Raw genomic sequence first — 21,318 nt, 5'->3', positions numbered from 1 at the left:
TTTTCTACACAGGGCCAGGATCAAGTGTTCCTGTTTCTTGTCTCTCTCCATTTCCCCTTGTGCCTCTTAGCCTTCACATGGATCTCTTAAGCACTTGCAAATACTTGTGCACACTTACACCCAGGTGTGTGCATGCACACACACAAAGGAAACCTGTCTTGTGTTCTAGCTACATCTGAAATATTGGAGATCATTCATAATAAACCCAGCATTCATCATTTAGTTTCTCTTTATTCTCTCTCTCTCTCTCTCTCTCTCTCTCTCTCTCTCTCTCTTTCTCTCTCTCTGTGTGTGTGTGTGTGTGTGTGTGTGTGTGTGTGTGTATGTTAGAGTGCTGTAAAGATCTTTCATCTGTATGGAGTTCCAAATGTTCCTCCTGAAATCACAGTTATTCACACCATTCTAGTATAATGAATTCTATCTATCTATCTTACAGTTTGCCGTGTTGTCACTGGTTTTCTCCCAGCTAATAGGGCTTCTGAGGAAATGGGGCCCAAATATTAACCATTAACCAGAGATTGTGCTGCAGACCTTCCAGTCTGATGGGTTCCAGAGACTCTGCTCCAAGACCTGACAGCCTTTGTGTTTCACTGAGCCTTGTTTTACTTGACCCTGGCAAGCCTTCTTATATTTTTTGAACAAGCTGCTAAATCATCTAGTATTGCTTTTTCCTATCATATTTTTAAAATAAACTAAAATGCCAGGTGCAGTCCCACATGCTTGTAATCCTAGCTACTCAGGAGGCTGAGCAAGAGGATCCCAAGTTTGAGGCCAACCTCAATTTCGCAAGACCCTATCTCAAAATAAAAATTACAAAGAACTGGGAATTTAGCTCAGTGATGGAGGGTCCCTGGGTTCAATCCCCAGTACCATAAAAATAATAACAATAATTACAATAACAAAAAAGTTCAATATTAACCATTTCAAATAGTTCAGTGGTGTTTAGTGTATTCACATTGTTGTGTAACAGATCTCCAGCTCTTTGTCATCTTCTAAATCTAATACTCTATACCCATTAAACCACACGTTCCCTCTGCCCCCTTCCCCAATCAATGGCAACCACAATTCCACTTTTTGTTCCTAGGAGTTTGATGACTTCATACCTCAGGTAAATGGAAACCATACACAGTTCATTTTTTGGTGATTGACTCATTTCCTTATTATGATGTCCTCAAGAGTCATTCATATGGTAGCATATGACAGAATCCCTTTCCTTTTCAAGGCTGAATAACTTTCCATTGCCTATATATACCACATTTTCATTATCCACTCATCCACTGATTAACATTTAAGTTTTTTCCACCTCTTGGTTTTCATGAATAATGCTGGAATGAACACAAGGTCTCTTTGAGACCCTGCTTTCAATTCTTTGTGATATATACCCAAAAGTGGGGTGGCTGGTGAATCAATAAGTGTGCTTTATATGGGGGAGGGGACAATTCATGCTGGGTTATAGGTTCTTGTGTCTTCATCTCTAGAGGTTCGGTCAACTGATTAACCCAAAATAAGTCACATGTGAGCTCTTTGAACCAGTCACTGTGGCTGAGGAAGTACTAAGCATGCACAGACCAGTCAACTGCAAGAAGGATGAGATTGCTATGTTTGAATGATCAGGGTCCACTTCTGGAAAACTGGGCTGCTCTCCAGGGTACAGGGAGGGTACAGAAAGGATGCTGAGGAATCACAGCCTTGTGCACTGAAGTATAACATGAGGAACAGGAAAGCAGGCTAGAGTCAGGCTGCTTCACTCAGTTCTTGGCTCTTTTCCTAGATGACCCCAGGCAACTTGCTTGACCTCTCTGTGCCAGAATTTCTTTGGATTGAAAGGAAAAGTGGTTTCGAGAATTGCACATGCAGATACATATAAAATATTTAGAACAATTTAGAACAGCGCTCCACAAATATTTATTACTATAAAAATGGCCACACTTTAAATTGCAGGTGATTGTGCATTAAAATTCATCTCATTTCTGTTTTTTGAGAAAGAGAGAGAAAGCAACATCAGTTTGCCTGCGTGACACCGAGTGCAGGTTATGGCGTAGCTGCTCTGTATGTACAGCTATCAACACTGCAGGTCCCCTCTGGACCCCTGTCAGGCCCCTGGCCCTCAGCCTCTGTCTCTTGCTGATTTCCATAGATCTTTGTAGCTTTGTCAGTTTGTTTTCCCCAATTTAGTTAAAGTGGAGAGATGAAGTAATTCAACCCCTCATTTTAAAAGATCAGGAAAAAGAGTTAAGCTCTTTTGTTATCAAATTAGCCTTAAATAAAATGTTTAATTTTCTCCTTCATATCCCCTCCTGAAGGATGGCTGGGCTATTTCTGTCTTCTTCCTTTTTCATCAGATATGAAGTAATTGTGCTTATCACCTTTGAGATGTCTCTTCAAATATGTCCTCATAAATGTGAAATGCCCAACACCTGTGGAGGACCTCACCTTCTCAGGGTTACACCTCTCACCGTTTCCAGCAGCCAGTGGCTGAAGGCGTGGTGGTCCTAGGCAAAGGTAGGAGTCACCACCGCTGTGTCTGCTTCTGCATATGCCCCAGAGCTGTCCACAGATGTCTCAGTGCCTCTGGGACAGCCCAGCCAGGTCCACAGGCCTGCCCCAGCCACCACCTCCCAGACAGAGCCCCTGGTGCTGGCTGGCCAGGCACGGCTCTGACCAACGGGCTCAGAGCTGCCTCAGACAGCGCATTGAGCCATGGCCCTGGCTGACAAGGGAAAGGTCATTTTCTCTTCCAGCCCCTGCAGATTACATTTCCATGTGATGATGAAACACAGAAGTAAATAAGCTGTGGTGTCGTCTGGGAACACTTCAACCAGTGTGGCTGCTCTTAAACCAGCCCGGTGTAGTTGAGACACTTGGAGCTGCTGCTCCTTGGCCACTTCAGAGAAACCACTGCTGCTAACTGGAAGACTCTCCCCAAGTCCCAGCAGGCAGGCTTAGTGCCTCCACAAGGAGGCTCAGACTTAAGCCTTTGCCTTAGAGTTTTGCTGTGATGCAGCGTCTAACCCAGAGCTCAGGATTAGGGAGGTTGCAGAGAGGCAGCTGTGCCTTTAAGGAAGTTTCCTTGGATAAGTTTCCTTCCACCTCTTACAGAACAAATTAGAAAGTAAGAGAGAGGGAGAGGAAAATGAGCTCTGTGGTTGTGCCACTTCAAAAATCTGTGCTCCATCTACTGTCAGAGTTGCATACCCGGAAAGCTATTTTTTATTTGTTTGATATTTCAGTGCTGGGGATGGAACCCAGGGCTTCACAAATGCTAGGCAAGCAATCTATCACTGAGCTATATCCCCAGGCCCTGAGAAAGTTAATTTAGTAGACTTAAAATAATGAGAAATTAGACCATTGCTAAATGTATGTTTCTGAACAATTTCAAAGCATGGAAAGATAACAAAGGTTTTTTTTTGTTTTTTTGTTTTTTTGTTTTAAAGGGTATTTTAATCCTTCTTACAGTTTAGCCCTAAAGACATATAGAATCAGCCCTTGGGAGTCACAGAGAATTGGTTCCAGGATACCCATGAATACCAAACTCTGGATACTCAAGTACCTTATGTAGTATTTGCATATAACCTACACAATCCTCCCATATACTTTGCATCACTTCTAGGTTACTTATAATACTTAATACAACTTATGTCCTATTAAAAACACTTGTTATATTTTTTATTGGTTGGGGAAATATGACAAGAAAGTGAAAGTCTGCACGTGTTCAGTACAGATACATTTCTTTTAGTAGTTTTGATCCGTGTTTGGTTGAATACATATATGTGGAACCCATAAATATGTGGAGGGCTGACTGTGAGGGGGCTCACACACACACACACACACACACACACACTCAGAGAAAGAGAAAATAATAGAGTTTGGTTTTTGCAATTATGGAGACCAAGAAGCCTCACCACCTTCCACGTGTAGGCTGTTGACCCAGAAACATCAGTGTTGTGATCCAGTTTAGGTCCAAAGACCACAAATCAGGAACTCTGACGTCTGAAGGCAGGAGCAAGTCACTGTTCCAACTCAGAGAGTAAATTCACCTGCCTCTACCGTTTTGTTCAATTTGACCCTCTACAGATTGGATAACAGCCACCCTCAGTGGTGAGGGACTGCCTTCTTTATATAATCTATCAATTCAAATGCTAATCTCTGCCATAAACAGCCTCACTAACACCCCCAGAAATAATGTCTGTCTTACTTATTCCCGTCAAGCTGACAGATAAAATAACCATCACACACCCACCTGTTATCAACTTGGCACCCATTTGCATGTCTTTAAACCATATTTAATCTCTAAATAAATAAAACAAGGTCATAATTCCAAGAAACATGATCCTTCTATCCTGTTAACAATTAAAAACACATGAATCTCATCCCCAGTGGAGTATGGAAAGTCCTTGAGTAATATTTTCTCCCCCGATATCCCATAACTTTAATACTGTGATGTAAAATTAATAACCACTTACACACTGATAGAAATTACGTTATTTGTTAAGGCAGTAAGAAAGGAAAGTAAACAAAAGTGTTGATTTTGTGTGTATATGTATGTAGACACACAAGCATGTTCATGGCAAAATAAGGAGGAAATACTATGACATTTACAGTCCTCATTTCTGTAACTGGTCATGTGATCATAGCTGCCATTTATAACTGTTCTTCTAGCCCCTCTGTATTCCTCTGGCTTTCAGCAGGAACCTCAACTGGTCATCATTCTTCACCTGGTGGAGTGACCCAGACCTTCATTGTTGAAGGATCTGGGCCATTGTAACCCTGCCTGGTTTGAGTCGTTGCAGTTTTCCATTGATCTTAATCACAGGGCATGGTAATACTGAGAGATGCCTAAAGGGAACTCCTGTGTTCCAGACGCACTCTTCCTTACCTTCACTGTGGTACTTTAGTTCGCTTTCCCCTGCTGTCTACATCAGTCATCTCAGTTGTCAGCATGACTCCCTTCTTTACCTGTTGGCTCAGGCATTGAGGAGCCCAAAGGGACTGGTGGCAGCCTTAACTTCCCACTCAGCTAAATCATTGTTATTTCTATTGATGGAATCTCTCTTCCCTCTGAAACTAAGAGCCTTAGACAGCAGAGCATAAGGCAATGGGAAAAATAATGGGTCACTAGAAGTAGCAATGGTGTGTGGTGCCAACTACAGCTCCATCCCTTGATTCCTGGAACCCTGAATCCTGGCTATGGGAGAAATAGTGCTATATTGGACACTGATTCAGAGTATATACAGCCTTCTAGAGAGCCATGAAAAATATTGCCACTTAGTTGGAACTCTCACTGAGTCTTCAGAAAGCCATTCCACAGTTATTTGTTTTGTTTTGTTTTATTTTGTTTTGTTTTTAGTATCAGAGATCGAACACAGGGGTGCTCAACCACTGAGCTACATCCCCAGCCCTTTTTATTTTTTGTTTTGAGATAGGGTCTTACCAAGTTGCTTAGGGTCTCGCTAAATTACTGATGCTGGCCTCAAACTTGCAGTCCTCTTGCCTCAGCCTTCTGAGTCTCTGGGATGATTGGCATGTGCCACCACGCCCAGCCATAGTTCTACCAAGCTTCAGGATGATGGGAAGTATGGAAAGATAAGTGAATTCCATGAGCATGGGCCCATTACTGCACTTCATCACTGTAAAGTGAGTTCCCTCATCAGAAGTGATCCTGTGTGGAATATTGTGATGGTAGATAAGACATTCTGTGAGTCCATGGTTGGTGGCTTTCACAGAAGTCTATGGATACATTTGAGCATGAAGAAGCAAGTGAGAATGTTATCTCCCTAGGAACAAGTCCCTTACAGATGAGAGCATCTATCGTGATAATCATGCAGAAACTGTGATTTATTAAGATGCCTGAGACCAGCACTGGTGTTCATGTGCTCATGGACTGGGCTTGGTGGACTGACTTTCAGGCAGACCAGAGTGAAAATATGTGAGTTAAGAGGAGTCTGATTTATGGGAGGCACACAATAGAGTCTGCAACAGAGCCCATCATGAAGGTGATAGCCTGTGGAGGATTTTTCACATACAAATGGGGATTAAGGTTTCCCTTCCAATCCTACATGAACAAAGAGAACCTAGGTCAGTCTGTGTCTGTCTGTCTCTGTGTGAGCAGTGAGCAAAGAATGGACCACATGGGGTAATGCAAAGTAGAAAAACTCCAGAGGTAGAAACAAATAGTATATAGAAGACAAAGTCCCTGCGTTGTATTTCTCCACTGAGTTGTGCTGATAATAGGGTGTAGGGTAGATGGGAGGGGAGCACACACAAAATGGAATGACCTTTCCACCAATTCCTTGGTGCCTTGCTGGGTTTTTTTGTGCATTCGATCACTCTACCCCTTTATCTCCTCCAAGCTTATTTGAGCTACAGATTATTCCACCTCCACTGCTTCCTCCATGCCTCCCCGCCATGCCCCCCCCACCCCCCCACCCCTGCAACCAAACACCTTCAGGGTTCTCCCTCTCCTCCTGCCCTGGGGAGTAGAGATGTGTCTTCCTTAGGAATAGTTCTTTAAATTCTGAAAGTAGCAGCTTTTGAAATCTCCTTGTAAGCAAGTTTGCTTTTAGATTTGCCAATATCTTAAAAGATCATGATTGCTCATTGTTATATCTACCTGTAGATGAATAACAGATTAAGGTGTCAATAAGGAGACTCATCATAACAGCCCACATTTCCCAAGTCTTCAGTCTGTTCCGGGTGCTGTTCTCAGACTTTGCTTGCATTATCCATACAAGCATCTCAGTGCCAACTGCTGAATGAGTGATGCTATTATTCACATCCCCATTTTACAGATAAGAAAGTCAGTGCCTTGTAGAGACTCAGGTGCTAACGATCAGAGTGGAATTAGCATGGTGTAACATAATTGTTGAAATGAACATAAAGATGTAGGAGAAAACTTGTCTTAAATCTGTTGAAGATAAAGTGAGTATGTTCATAGGACAATGGGGTGATATGTGTGCTTTTCTTTACACATGTAAGAAGTTCTGTTGTACATGTATCTTTTGGTTTTCACCTTCAAAATGTCCAATTTATGGTCATGAAGAAAAATACCCATAAGAGAGAAGTAGACACTTAAGATTCAGTAAACAACCCAGACATCAATTACCCTTACCAGCTCCATTTTTAATAATGAAGGCCTTTGAACTTCACAGATTGTCACAGGCATCACTATGCTAAGAATCTGTATGTATATCTTAAAACTTTCTTTAAAAAAAGACTATAAAGAAAAAGCAACCAAATGTTAACCATAGCTATCTTGGGGATGAGTGATTATTTTCATTTCAGTTATTTGTACTTTCCTTACATTCTATGCTAGAGGGGAACAAATTAATTCGGTTTTGAAATTCAGAAGAATCCTAATAGAAAAGCACTGGTAAAATTTGATGGTGGCGTAGATGTCTCTAAACCTAAGTAAAATGGAAGAGGTGGTGGGGAGGGGTGTTCTTTCAGGAAAGGCAGGAAAAGGTGGCGGGGGGGGGTGCTTTGCCTCCCAAGAAGATGGCATCCAACTTCAAGTTCTTCAGACTGATGCTAAAGTCCTAAGACTGAGCCTTAGCATATCATGTAGGTTATTTTGGGTATTGGTGGGTTTTGCTGAGGTGAGTGTTTTCTGGCCAATAAAGCCAAGTTATTTTGGGCCACCATAATTGTGAGTTAGACAGGTGGTTTGTGTGTGAAACGTTTAATTTACTGGCTGTGTAGTCTGTTGACTTTGGATAAGGCTAGGAACAATTCTACACAAGTTTCCCCAAATGATGGGCTCTGATGCTGATCTTGTCATTGTTACAAGCAGATGCACATTACCAAGGCAGGCTGGACGTGGGCAAGGAGAGCTCTATGGGAAAATCATGGTGTTACTTTTCATTGTCTTTAGGCTAACCACTCTACAGGATTCAAGTGACCGTTAGGTAGTGATTTTGCTGTGTGTGTGTGTTTCTCACAAGAGTACCACTTATAAGCATAGTTATTAGTCATCAGTTTTTCTCCACTCCCTTTTTATGGTGTGTTAGTGTTGTGGTGATTTCTAAAATTACTTAGAAAAGCACTCATCTTCAAACAATACCCAATAGAATGTCTTTTTGATATTAAAAAATATATATGTTTATTCATTAGTCCAGCCCCAGGTAACAGTTTGAATAAGTTGCCTTCACAGTTTTTGCTATTGCATCTGTCCCAAACTTCAGGCAATTTATACAAATAATTTATAAAGCAAAAATAATAAAGACCAACTAAATTGATGGTACCCAATTTGCAAGCAGAGGCACTGATGTGAAAATATGGAACAGATTGAGAGACTCCAGTTTTCACTCTGTCATTGATGAGGGCTTATTTTCCCCAAGTAACTTTTACAGATGTCTCTTACTAGCTTTATGACAACAATTTCTTCTTCCATTTGCTTCCTTCCTTCCTTCCTTCCTTCCTTCCTCCCTTCTCTCCCTTTCTTTTCTCTTCTTTCTCACTTATGACAGCAAATGTTCCTTGTCCCCTCAGATCTGGATGCTGGAAGTTCCCTTCTAAAACCTGCAGGGGGAGTACCTTCCTTGCCTTTTTCCACCTTCTGGTGGTCTACCAGTGATCCTGGCTTGTGGACCCATCATCTTTAAATGCAGTTCTTGCTATATGACAGATTTTTTGGTAGCCATGGCTTCTGAATCTTGCTGCTGTGTCTTATCCATTTTCTCCAGTGTCTCAGGATCCCATTTTACTTCTACTCTGCATGTGTGATTCTTTCTGCCCCCATCAGCCCTCCTTGCCCTGACCCTTCATTACATCCCTAGTATTATTCTTTATTCTTATTTTTAGCATGCTTCATAAGTGTTTGGGATTTTTTTTTTAATTTGTAAGTCACTTCCTCATTCTTTTTTTTGAAATTATACTTTCCACAACAAATTATTTCAACTCGACTTTGGTCTGGGGAGAAATGTTACTTTTAAGGAGATCTGTTAATGTAGGAAAGAGGGAGCACTCCTGCTTTTTTCAGGGGATGGGGAGGGGTACCAGGAATTGAACTCAGTGGCACTCGACCGCTGATCCACATCCAAAGCTCTATTTTGTATTTTATTTAGAGACAGGGTCTAAGTGAGTTGCTTAGCACCTTGCTTTTGCTGAGGCTGGCTTTGAACTTGTAATCCTCCTGCCTCAGCCTCCCAAGCTGCTGGGATTACCTACCATGCCTGGCAGCACTCTTGCTTTTTGAGAATAGAAAACAAGGGTGAATTTTAAAAACTGGTTGGGAAATAACTGTCTTTGAAATATGGCATGGAATAGGTTTTAGTAAGATGAGGGAAGAAAACCACATGGTGATGCAAAACTTAAATATAGACTTTTTGTAGCTGCAGCTCAGCTAGGGGAGAAGATCGAGTGGCCAGTTAGCCTGGGTGAGGTGGAAGGAAGCCCTTCCCAAAAATCCAGACCCACAGCATTAGGATCACCCGGGGAAAGAAGAGAAATACAGTTCTCATGGAGGGAGGGAGAAACTCATGGGGGTACAGGGGCAGTTGGGCACTCTCTATTTTAACAAGTCCTCCAGGGGATTCTGATGCAGGCCAAGTGCAAGAACCATCTTCTAAGAGAACTTAGAATGTTTATGGCCAGCCAGGTGGCAAGACCCAGTGCCTAAGAGGGATCATAAGAACTATGGTGTTTGAGCCTCACCCCTCAGCTAGCATGCCATGCTAGCTCATCCTCTGTATCATCCATCATGTTGAATCTGCTTTGAGACCTTAGGGAGAGGAACCCAGTTTTATGGATCAGGCTGTTAAGAGTCCATGAGGGACCTAGTCTGAGCTAGACAGACACTATATTAAGGGAACAGACGAGAGGCGTGGGCATCGTTAGTTCAGGGGAATGTGAGCTGGGGCTGCAGGGAAGGCCGGCTTCATGGAGGAGTGAGTGAGACTTGAGCTGCCCTTGGAAGAAGATGAAAGAGAAGGGCGAATGCAGGGAACAGCCAACCCGACATCACGATGCACTTACTTCTCCCTGGACTTCTACACATCTCTCTCTCTCTCCCTTCTGATTCTTTTTCTGTCCCCTGGAGTTCCCCTGGCTGCTCCACAGAGGGGAGGACAGGTTTATAGTTGGCAACCTTCTCCCACAGTTGAAACAGGAAGAATGGGGAGGGGAAATATATTTTAAGTTCAAAGTAAGCTTTGCTTCCTTACATTTCTAGCATATTGTGTTGGACAGCAAATTAGGAAAGTGTAAGAAAAAAAGGGCAAGGGACAGCTGATATGCTGCTAGCTCTAAGGCAGTAGAGCTGTTCTCCCTCACTCAGGGCCCTCTGTTGGTGGGCAGACCCGGCTTGGAACTACCTATATAGCAGAGGTGAAAGAACCCTCAAGGGACCCTTCCAGAGGGGTAGAAATAAGTAGCCACCATCACAGGGTGAGGCCATGAAGAAAAAGCATCAGAAAGACACACATCTCTAGGGCATTTAGTCAGAAGAGGCAAAATACTAATACCCTCAGTTCAGGTGACACTTTTCAGTGTCTCATGTAGCCAGCCACCTGTGTGGCACAGTGCAAGAATCTCTTCAGTCTCAAGGAGCATGAAGATGGCCTGAATGCAAGATGGTAGCCATGGGTAGATGGTGTATATATTTACACTATCAGTTGGACATGTCCTTGTGTCTAGTAGGTTTTACAGATGGTAAAACTTAGGCCATCAATATGGAAATAAAAGGACAGAGCTAGCCAAGAAAGACATTGTTGTGATCTACGTTAAAAGAAAAGGAAAAAGATTCCATGTTATGATTTTGTCTTTAGGACACATAATAAGATATTTTGTTGCAGAAGAGCAGTGACAATTTTGTCCATCACCACTGACCTCCACTTTTGGATACAATTGAAAAAGAGGCAGAGGTGTGAGGATGAGAGGGTGAGTGATGTTAGGGTAGATGGGGGCTCCCAGAGAGGACCCCTGGGAGGTGGGGTGCCACGGGTCTCTGTGAACCTGGGATGTCTGAAGTTTAGAGTGGCAGTACAGGTCACTCGATGCCTTTTCTGAGACCTAGAAGGTGGCAGGTAATTTCGTATCTTCTCCATCAGGACAGCTATCTAGATTCTTTGTCCAAGAATGCTTATTCCTTTGAGTGGACACTAGGAATGTTCATGATTTCATCAAGACTTTAAGTCACATAGTGGGCCTATGTGAGAGACCTTCCTTATTGGGTGAGATGGCCCACACCTCGAACACTCCTGCTATTTACAGTGCCAGGGCTGTGGTCCCTGAGGGCAGTGCAGAACTGGGGAGGGCAGATACATAGGCTTGGTAGTGTGTGAGGCTGCTGCAGGTCAGGAGAGAATGGTCTAGCACCTTTCTCTCTTATAAATCAAGAAGATATATTTTGTTTCTAATTTAAGCCACAGTGAATTTCAAAGGTGATTTGAGGCAGCTTTTCGTGAGTCTCATCAGCATTATTCACTTTTGAATCAATCTAGAAGAATGTAGAAAAAAGATGTTTCTATTATATTACTGGAAATAAAAATATATCAGTTAATGCTCTTGCTAAAACCCATATTTTCCTAAAACATTTCAAAATAAACACTAGGGCAACTCAGAAATATATGTGATAGAAAGGGAGACAGAAGGAATCTGTACAAGAGTAGTAATAAAAACCTGATTTACTCATAAGCTTCCTGGGAACCAAGGCAAAAAAGGGGTCAGGGATGATCTGGGTCAAGAAGCCCTCATTTATTTAATTAAAATGGGGAGAATGTGGGGTAAGGAAGATCTAAATTTGGGGACAAATTAAAAAGATACTGTTGTAAAAGACATTGAGCCCATAATAGATAATATCTCCCAAAACAGTTTTGTATAAAGTGCAAAAATGTTCTTATTTGGTCATTTTTATATCGAATTGAGATCAAGAGTAATGACTAAAGAGTGCATTATAGAAAGCTAAGCAAAAGTAGGACACAAACTTGATTCTCTAGAATTCTAATGAAAAAAGGGTAGAACTTTGAGGAAGCTGGTGAAGAAATGTACAGTATTAGTCCTGGATTGCATCTATCTCATGGCAGATGACTCACCCATGCCTTGTGGCCAGACCTGATCCACAGTCAGTTCAAGATTTGAGTCCCATGGCAACTTGGCAAGTCGTGGAATGTCAAATTTTCTGAGGTGTTGATTAAATAAAATTCATGTGCTTTGATATACGAGACATCCTGGAGTCAGGACTTCTATTTTGACAATGAAAATGTAGGCACCAGCTTTGCCAGAAGGGACTGCCGGCGACTCCCCAAAGTTCTCTGCTCTCTTCAAAGGTAAGGCTCTAGAAGTGCATAAAAAGAGAGTGAAGCCCCCTATCCCCCTGCCCCGCACTCTTAAAAGAGTTTTGAATATATAGAAATCCCTGGACAAATGGAAACATGATTTCTTTCCTAGACTGTTGAAGAAAATCTTTTGGCTTAGCAAAATTTAAGTGCAAGGTATTCTCAGTAAGATTCTGTTAACATTTTCTTGGTAAAAGAACCTTAATTTCACTCTTGCCTGACAAGTGATTTGTGTGATTTTGAATAGACTTGCCCCTTTTATGAGCCTAGCAGAGTTTTTCCTGCCATACATACCCTCCGGGATAGGTGAAATAATTTGTTGGCCTGGGCTTCTTTTATAATTTGCAAAATAGTAATAATGATATCCTTGCCGCATGCAGATTAAATAGGGAAGTAAGTAAATGGTATCCATGTGAATACTGCAGAATGTCAAAACCCAACCATCATGATGTGGTTTTCAAATGTCAGTGTTGATCTAAACTATCTGATAGTAATTAGCCAATATTCTAATATTTTAGATTACTCTTAAAGTTACAACATCAGCATAGAAGAGTGATCCTGTTTACTAGTTTGCTTAAAAAGGCACAGGAAAACAAACTGACCCTTCAATTTCAGGTGACTAAGTCTCAGCAACATTCACCAAAGTCAGCATTGCTGATTTTGACCCTATACAAATGTAGTCTTTGCCCCAGGGAGCAAATTTTTGTCTCTGCCCCCATGGAATTCCACTGAGCCCAGTCCTGGTCCATATGCCGCATCCAGGGTCACTATCTTTAGGTTTTCTGTCCCAAAGTAAGGAAGCAGTGATGTCCATGTGTGCCAAAGAAAACTCTCTCCTATTACTGACAACCTCACTTAAACACATGGAACATAGCCAGGAATCATTAAACCACTTCACAAATGCATAAAATAGATAACAAACTGATTAGAGGTCTTATCAGTTCCAGGAACTGATAACGAAGTAGAGTCTCTTAGAATTTGGGAAATAGGATGGCACTTTAAAATAAATATATTTCGTCATAGTCTCAACAAATTTTAATAGATTTTCACAAACATAAAACAAGAGCACACTATTATCGATAGATAAATAAATAATAAACAAGCATCAAACATTTTTAGAAATTAAATATTCATTTGTAAAAACACATTTAGACACATTTTGATAAAAGCTTTGATATCTGTAGACTAAAAGGAAAATCTTACCAGCTTCCAGAAACAAATTATAGAAATGCATTCTGCAATAACAGTGGAGTAGAGGGTAGGGAACAAAGGGTAGAAAGAAGGGAGAGGAAGGGGAATTACTGGGGACTGAAGTAGAACAAATTATACTCCATGCTTTTATGATTATGTCATAGTATTCTGTTGTCATGTATAACTAAAAAGAACCAATAAAAAAAGAAAGAAATTCTGCTAGCACTCAACTTCTCTTCTATGAGGCAGGATGCTAGAAAACAGAAGAGGTGAGAATGTAGTCGCATGGAAGAATTTTCATTTGAGTCATACTTGCGTTTAGATACCCAGACAGGATGAAATATTACTCAGCCAAAAGAAGAATGAAATTATGGTATTTGCTGGTAAATGGATGGAACTCATGCTAACTGAAATAAGCCAGTCCCCCAAAACCAAAAGGCTGAATGTTCTCTCTGATGTGTGGATGCTAACGCACAACAAGGGATTGGATGAGACAAAGGGGGATGAAGGGAAGGGAGGGGAGATGGGAATAGAAAAGACAGTGGGATGAATCTGACATAACTTTCCTACGTTCATATATGAATACACCATCAGTGAAACTCCACATAATGTACAACCACAAGAATGGGATCCTAATTAGAATAAGTTGTACTCCATGTATGTATAATATGCCAGAATACATATATCTAAAAGCAACAAGTTAAAAAAAAAAGAATGAGGATTAAGTGAAACCAATATTCAGATAGGACAGGGCTGCAAGAGTAAACCCTTGTGGGGAACCCTTGAATGTAGCCTAAAATAAACAAATTTAGAAAAGAGAAAGACATATGTCATTCACCTGTCAAAGTGTGGTAGTTTTAAAATAAATGTTCCTCTGAGAGCAATGCTGTAATATAGTATACATAATATATATATACATATACATGCAAAATAAGGGAAATTGAGACATTTATTAGATAATATGCTTTAGTTCCAAGGAATAGAAATATATCTTGAACTAGATAATCAAAATGGGGGATTGTGGGGCTTTTGCATTCCCACACCTGGGAATTCCAAGTGACAAATCTTTACTATGAGCATGGTTGGCTCCGTGAACTGAACAGCCTGAGGGCTGTGCTCGTCTCCTGCCAGTGGACAACCTCCATGTGCCAGTTTGAATGACTGCTGTTTTTCCAGAACAGCACTCCAATCCATTTATCCCAGCACAGTGAGACCAGCTTCCTCAAAAGCTCTGAGAGAGAAGTCCTGAAAAGGCTTTGATTGGACCAGTTTCGGACACAGGCCAATGGCTGGACCACTGCCTGTGGGTTTTCAGATTGGCCCAGCCTTGCTTCATCTTTTGCCTACTTGGGTACAGTTAAGAGTATAGGGACTCTTGCAGATAATGAAAAGTAGTTTACCTACAAGAGTATAGAATTCATTGAATACAAAGAAGGAGAGATAGTGCTGGACAGATAACAGCTGTAACTTTTTTCTCTGTGTTTATAAAAGAACAGCATTGGGAACATAGCTTTGTCTTAAAGTGGGATAAGTTGCAATTCTCTCCATCCAGAGATTCTAATGGGCACTTCAGGCTTCTAAGACTAGAGTTATATTCGAGGCTGTGGAGAAATTGGATAGGTTGATACCAAGACTATATTACTTGACTCCTCAGAGAATCCAGGTGTATTTTTAGATCCATAAATGCTTTCCAAGTCTTCCTCATCTTGACTTCTTGAAAAGATACAAATATAAATATAGCAATGAGCCAGTTGGACTGTTGCTTTCACTGTGCAGCATCTTTGAGGAGCTCAGATCTGGGTTTTTTCTTTGATAGGTACATTTATGTAAAATGCTAAATACCCTAAAGAGGCTGTAATTTTGAACAGTAATAAGTCAACTTCACTTTGAGGAACCTATGCCTGAGGGATCGATTGAAGAAAAAAGGATAGCAAATTTTGGGGTCAACAGTCAAGGCAGAATCCATATAGTGCCGGTGGCAATGGGTCTCTCAAAGGCTAATCCCTAAACCCCCTCTCTCCACCCTACCTCCTAAACATTCGCACATGTTTGTGTACACACAGTCATATACATGACATGAGACACAGGATCCCAGCCACTCACCAGAATCCAGCATTTCCTATACAGCCTCGCATATGTATGCCTTGGACCATCTTTAACCTGACTGTCCTTCTCCACCTGCCAAAATCATGGTTGTTTCAGCACCTGGTTCAATAGTCAACTTCCTTTCTCCTCTAATTAGAATGAATGCTCCCATTTCAATATTCCTGCAGCATTCTCCATGAACCCTGTCACTTTAACTCTTAAGTTGATACAAATATATTGTGTTCATCTTTTAGTTTAAACCAGAGTGTGTATTCCCTTGAGAGAAAACCAGGACTTTCCAAGGGAGTCCATTTTCAGAAGTTCTGCCTGCACATGCATTTATCCCAGAACTAATATACCTGAGAACTTAGCAGCCTCATCCCTTCTCTATCTCCATGCCAAGATTTATAAATATGCCTCTCCTCCCTCTCAAGGACATGCATACCCCTCATCCATTGGGCAGCTTACTGGGTACAGGTCCCTCAGGTGGGCAAATCTTATTCCTACTTCCAAACAGAAAGGCAGATGAACATATTTGCACAAGGCTGAACAGATAACTGTAGTGGCTTGGTGACAAATCCTTTTGAACACCAGGTAGTTTTCCAATTTTTATTTCCATCCAAATTATTTGGCAAAGGACCCGAGTTGTCAGATTATAGATCATTAAGCATAATTTTTGTGACAGATCAATTAAGTGATTTTTGACATAGAACATGTGAAGAATTTTAAAAGTTGAGCATGATGATGTAGCTATAACAAAGGTCCCTTAATGTACCTCTGCTTACTTAGGTAAATAAGGCTTTCTGGTGCTTATATCTTATGAGAATGAGAAATATAAGTTGAATTTATGCCAAACCCTGACTGCTTCTGGCAGAAAAGGACTCCAGTCATTTTTAAGGAATTAATTTTTTAAAAGCTTCATTTAACTCATTATAAGATGCATTTTCAATGACATTTTTCCTTTTTGTTTAACAAATGTCAAAATTTCTAGTATATTATGCAACGGGATATAGCTCAGTGGTAGAATGCTTGTCTAGCATAGGCAAAGCCCTGGGTTTCCCAACCCTGCATTAAAAAAAAAAAAAAGAGAACAGAATATTTATGCAGTTTTTGTTGACTATTAATTATCACAATGATAACTTAATATATAAAAAAGAATTTAACACTATTGCCTTATGGTGAGAGGAGATTAAAAATTAAATTTTAATCTACATACATATTTTATATGAAGAGATTTTATCAATAAAAAAATCTCTCAAGCATAAAGTACATTCAATTAAGATGAGATTCTGTTGAGTGGTAGAATGGAAATAAGTTCAAGAAAGGAATGACATGGCTGAAAATCCTGCCTGTCAAAGGAAGAACTTGTTCGTGCATTTTTTCATGGAGTATGATATTTGGCTCCCTGGATTATATTTTTAATGTACAGTGTTGTACATCTGTTGCAACCAATTGAACCCATAATAGAAATTTTATATTTTGATTAAAAATGTAAGTGAGTAACATGGTTGTTCAAAATTACTTGCGGGGGGGTTACATGAAACAAGTATTGAAATGCATGGTGTCAATTTATGTCACTAACTCAGGAGCATTTTATCTTGTTTCTTCCTTTGCTCCTAATGCCTGTAATATAGAGAATTAAGTCAACGAAGGCCAAGATGAAGGACAAGGTTTACTTGTTGCTGCAAATGGTGTGAAACCCCTAAGCACCAGTTGGATGGGGAGGTATTTTGTCTCCCTTGAGACATGTTCCATACACCATAAACTTGGTGAAACTGACTCTTGAGAAATCTCCTTTCTCAAGGACCAGCAAAAATGCAACATCAAGACCTTTAATTTGCATTCAATAAAACACCAATAAAAATGAAACCATAAAAAAGTACTGATGCATCTGGACTCACAGTAGAGTTACATCCCAATAAATGCGTGGAAGCACATGGTAAGTTGAAAATATCATAAGTCAAAAATGCATTTCATACACCTATCCTACCTGCAGCCTAGCCTAGCAACATAGTACACTGTAGAAAATTGGTAGTTTCCCCTCCTAATCTTGTGACTGACAGGAAACTGCGATTCCTGTTGCTGTCCAGCATCTTGAGAGAGCATCAGGCCATGTACGCCAGCCCCAGCAACAATCAAACCTCAAAGTATGATTTCTACTGAGTGTTTAGCACTTTTGCTCTGCAGTATATTGAAAAAACATAAGACAAACCATCATAAGTCAGGGACTGTCTGTCCTTGGAAAATATTTATATTGAATGTTTGAAATTTTCTTTGGTTACTTTGTAAAAGAAAAATTTAAATGAACTAGTAGTGAACTGAGAATGATTGTGTTCAACTTGAGGTACCAAGAGCCCAGAGCATGTTCTTCTTTGTACTTGAGTTAGGGAATTTTCCAGAGCTCTCATTTACATACAGGCACATTTGAACTATGGGATTATATAATGTAGGTGGACAGTGGAAGAGTTAATATTTTCTTACATGTGCTCTGTGTCTACTCATTCGGAAGACAATTTAATCATGAATTTACTTTGGGCTTCTGCTAAAGACAAAGTAGGCGCATGTTTTTACATTTGCAAAAATCCTGCAATAACTTTTGAGTTCAAAAAAGGTTGTTCACACTTTAAGAGAAGAGCAAACTTGCCAGCACATTAATTTAAAAATAATGACAGTGCAGACAGAAAATAGCAGAAAGGATAAAGGTAGTGTCATATGCCTTTTAAGATTTCTAAGTCATCGACAGTCAATTGTAAAAGACATCCCTTATCTTTGTTTTGTTTTTTGGGGGAGGAGGGATTTTTATTTGTTTGGTTGATTTTGGTACCAGGGGATTGAACCCAGGGGTGCTCTACCACTGAGCCACATTTCTAGCCTGTTTATTTTTTATTTTGAGACAGCTCTCAGTAAGTTGCTTAGATCCTTGCTAAGTTGCTAAGGCTGGCTTTGAACTTGTGATCTCCCATCTCAGCCTCCTGAGTTGCTGGGATTACAGGTGTGAGCCACCATGCCCAGCCCCAAAACATCCCATATCTTGATTTGAAATTACAAAGGATGTTCCAGATCAGGAAGGAATCTTAGAGCTTATCAGGACCAACTGTTCATTTTAGAAAAAGGGGAAAGGGATGTAAAGCTCTGAGTAGACTTTGGCTAGGATGGTGGTACTTAGACTTTTAATTTAGTGCTCCTCCGCCGACTGCCCCTGGTTTCAGGCTGGGGTCCCACCTGGGAGCTGTGGTAAGGGCAGAAAACAGAACACGTGGAGCGTGGAGGGCACAGGACCTTCTAGGGGGACCCCCACCCTCCTCACAGCAATGCAACTCCAAGTTCTCCTTCCACATTTGGATTTTCCTGTGTAGAATTGATGGTGGGGGGGAATTTTCCGCCCTATTATCTGATCCAGAAATTTTCAAAATATGTCATGGTTCCTGGGGTTAATCACTGGAACAAGCCAAAAGGAGAAAAGGGAATTGGGACAGGGGCAGGATGAGGGAAGTAGCACTTGTGTTTCTTCTGACAGAGTCACTGTGGAGAGTGATCTGAAGTAGCCTGGAAACTGACGCCAACCAAGCCAGGGCCTCCTCCGAGCATTTGCTCCCATCTGTGAATCCATGCTTCTTTGACAGATCCCCAGAAGCCTGTCCAGAAAGCTGCTGTCCTGTGACTCGCCCTGCCCCCAACCTCCCACCCCCAACAAGCCACAAAGCTTTGCAGGTGCAGCTGTCTTCAGCGCTGGCCGCCCTTCAGGCGGAGTGCAGTTCGGGCGTCACTTTCTGCAGTCTTCCCTGTCCAGGCCTTGTACTCCCTTCCCGCTCCTTTGAGCAATTCACAACTCTGAGCAAAGTTGCCCTTTCAATTCCTATATGACTTCGTGGGTGAGACTCAGGCAACCCCCCTGAGGGTTTCCTTACCTGCATCGCCCAGCCCATCCCCTGGCATGCGCAGAGATGGTGTGCTGTGGCCATGACCAAGCCACAAGGGCCTGCGGGAAGATTACCACGAGAGATGGAGGACTTGCCTGGGCAAGAGGGGAGCTCTGGCCATGGCACTCTACGTTATACACTTTTCAAGAGGCTTAACACATGTGCCCTGAATATAGGGCTTCTCCCACTGTTGATTTAAGGGTTGGCAGTTGACTTAATTTCAACTGCTGACACTCAATTTTCTTAAAATTTTTTGGCCTCAAAATTTCTGAGGGATCTGAAACAAGCCCAAACAAACTTCCCGATCTCAAAAGTAGATAGAAAAGGCGTGGAGAGGGGTTAGTGTCCCCACTCCACCACTCAGGCACTCTGAGCCTCCCGGAGGTAAATGAACCAGAAAACCTCCTTACCCCAGGCAGTCAAAATACCTCCACTGGGAACCACCTGGGAAGATGGTGCCACACCTGAGTGCTAGCTCCTGGAGAGGTAGCAGAGGGAGGAACTGGACTGAGCGCTGTGTCGACCGCCATATGCAAACTCCTCCTGAGACCAACCTGCCCTTTTGGGGAAGCATAGTGGGCATTCCAGGTGGCACAGCCACTCTTTGTGGGTCCACCTGTCTGTCCCCTCGTAAACTGAGTTGCCAACAAGCTCAAACTCTTGAGTCAGAAACCTGTGTCCCCAGGTTCACTCACGGGGCCTGTCTCATTCTGGCAGCCATCTGGCAATGGAGACCTGCCTGTGAAGTACAGTCCAAGCTGCAGCCCTGTGGGTGGCATTGTTGCCCCGCCTTCCAGGGCTCCTTCAGGAAACTGCTCTGCTCAAACTTGAATCCAGGTCTCTGTGACCTAAAAGCTATGTGCTCTTTTTCACTGTGTCATGCTGTTGATATGCAGTATAAGTAGAGAAAAAAATATGTTGGACTTAATTTTCCTACCTGTTTGGTGATGGTAGCAAAAGACAAGGTAAGAGAGGAACAGCAGGCAATAGGGTCTTGCCCTGTGGGCTGCTGACACGGCTGCAGTGGAGTGGGGTTTGTTCTGTGGAATGACATCTCTGTGCTGATTCACAGGTGGCATGATCAGAGCAGTAGACAACTGACCCAGAGATGGCAGCTTATCAGCAAATCATGGGCAGAGAAAGTCTCAGGTTGTATGAATCCATAAGCAGTGTTTCTTCTATTTGGCCTCCAGTTAAGCATCTTGCAACAAAAGCCTAGAATAAGTCTAGATAATAGGTCACTGTTGAAAGGCATTCGCTGCATTCAGTATGTTGCCTTGTGCATTTGTGCTTCTCTGAATAATTCCTCGTCCTTCTGTTCTTTCCTTTCGAGCTCTTGTGAAATGTATTTTCTTCTGAACATTTGTTCTTATGTTTATTTTGTTGTTTGAGATCTCATATAAACTGATACCTGGAAAGGATTTTCTCTTGGTTTTGTTAATGACATGTTGTTGATCTGCTGTCCAGGTGAAATGCTGGCAATGTCGAGTGTGATTCCAAGATCACTTGGCCACTGGTGCACAGTCATGCCATTGGAGTGTGCACTCTGGACTACCTTGCTGCCTCCATTCATGTTAGGCATCCAGGGACTACTCTGTGGGAGCAGCAACTTTCGAACAAAGTACACCAAACTGCAGCAGGACACAGCCCTAATTTCTAGGACTGGAGTAAACGGTGCATAGACCATCTGCCTTCAAGTATCTTGAAACTTAAAACCTATTTCTACATTAATCCACACAATGACTGTGGTTTAAAGCTGCTCTAGAGTGGCGGGTACCTGTCCTTCAAACTCCAGCTCTATGCATAGAGCTTTCGTTGATTTTAGAGGGCCTAGAAACTCAGGAATTAAA

The 21,318-nt window shown here is 41.7% G+C and overlaps 1 protein-coding gene across 5 annotated transcripts in view; it reads left to right on the top strand.

The window, feature by feature from the left end:
• Cobl (cordon-bleu WH2 repeat protein) overlaps positions 1-21,318 on the top strand; it is a 271,478-nt gene that overhangs the window by 211,473 nt on the left and 38,687 nt on the right. The gene's annotated exons all lie outside the window — the stretch shown is intronic.

The sequence above is a fragment of the Sciurus carolinensis genome, chromosome 8, assembly GCF_902686445.1.
Source record: "Sciurus carolinensis chromosome 8, mSciCar1.2, whole genome shotgun sequence".
Taxonomy (NCBI): Eukaryota; Metazoa; Chordata; class Mammalia; order Rodentia; family Sciuridae; genus Sciurus; species Sciurus carolinensis.
Note: the sequence above shows the minus strand (reverse complement) of the source record. Positions and strands in the feature narration are given on the sequence as shown.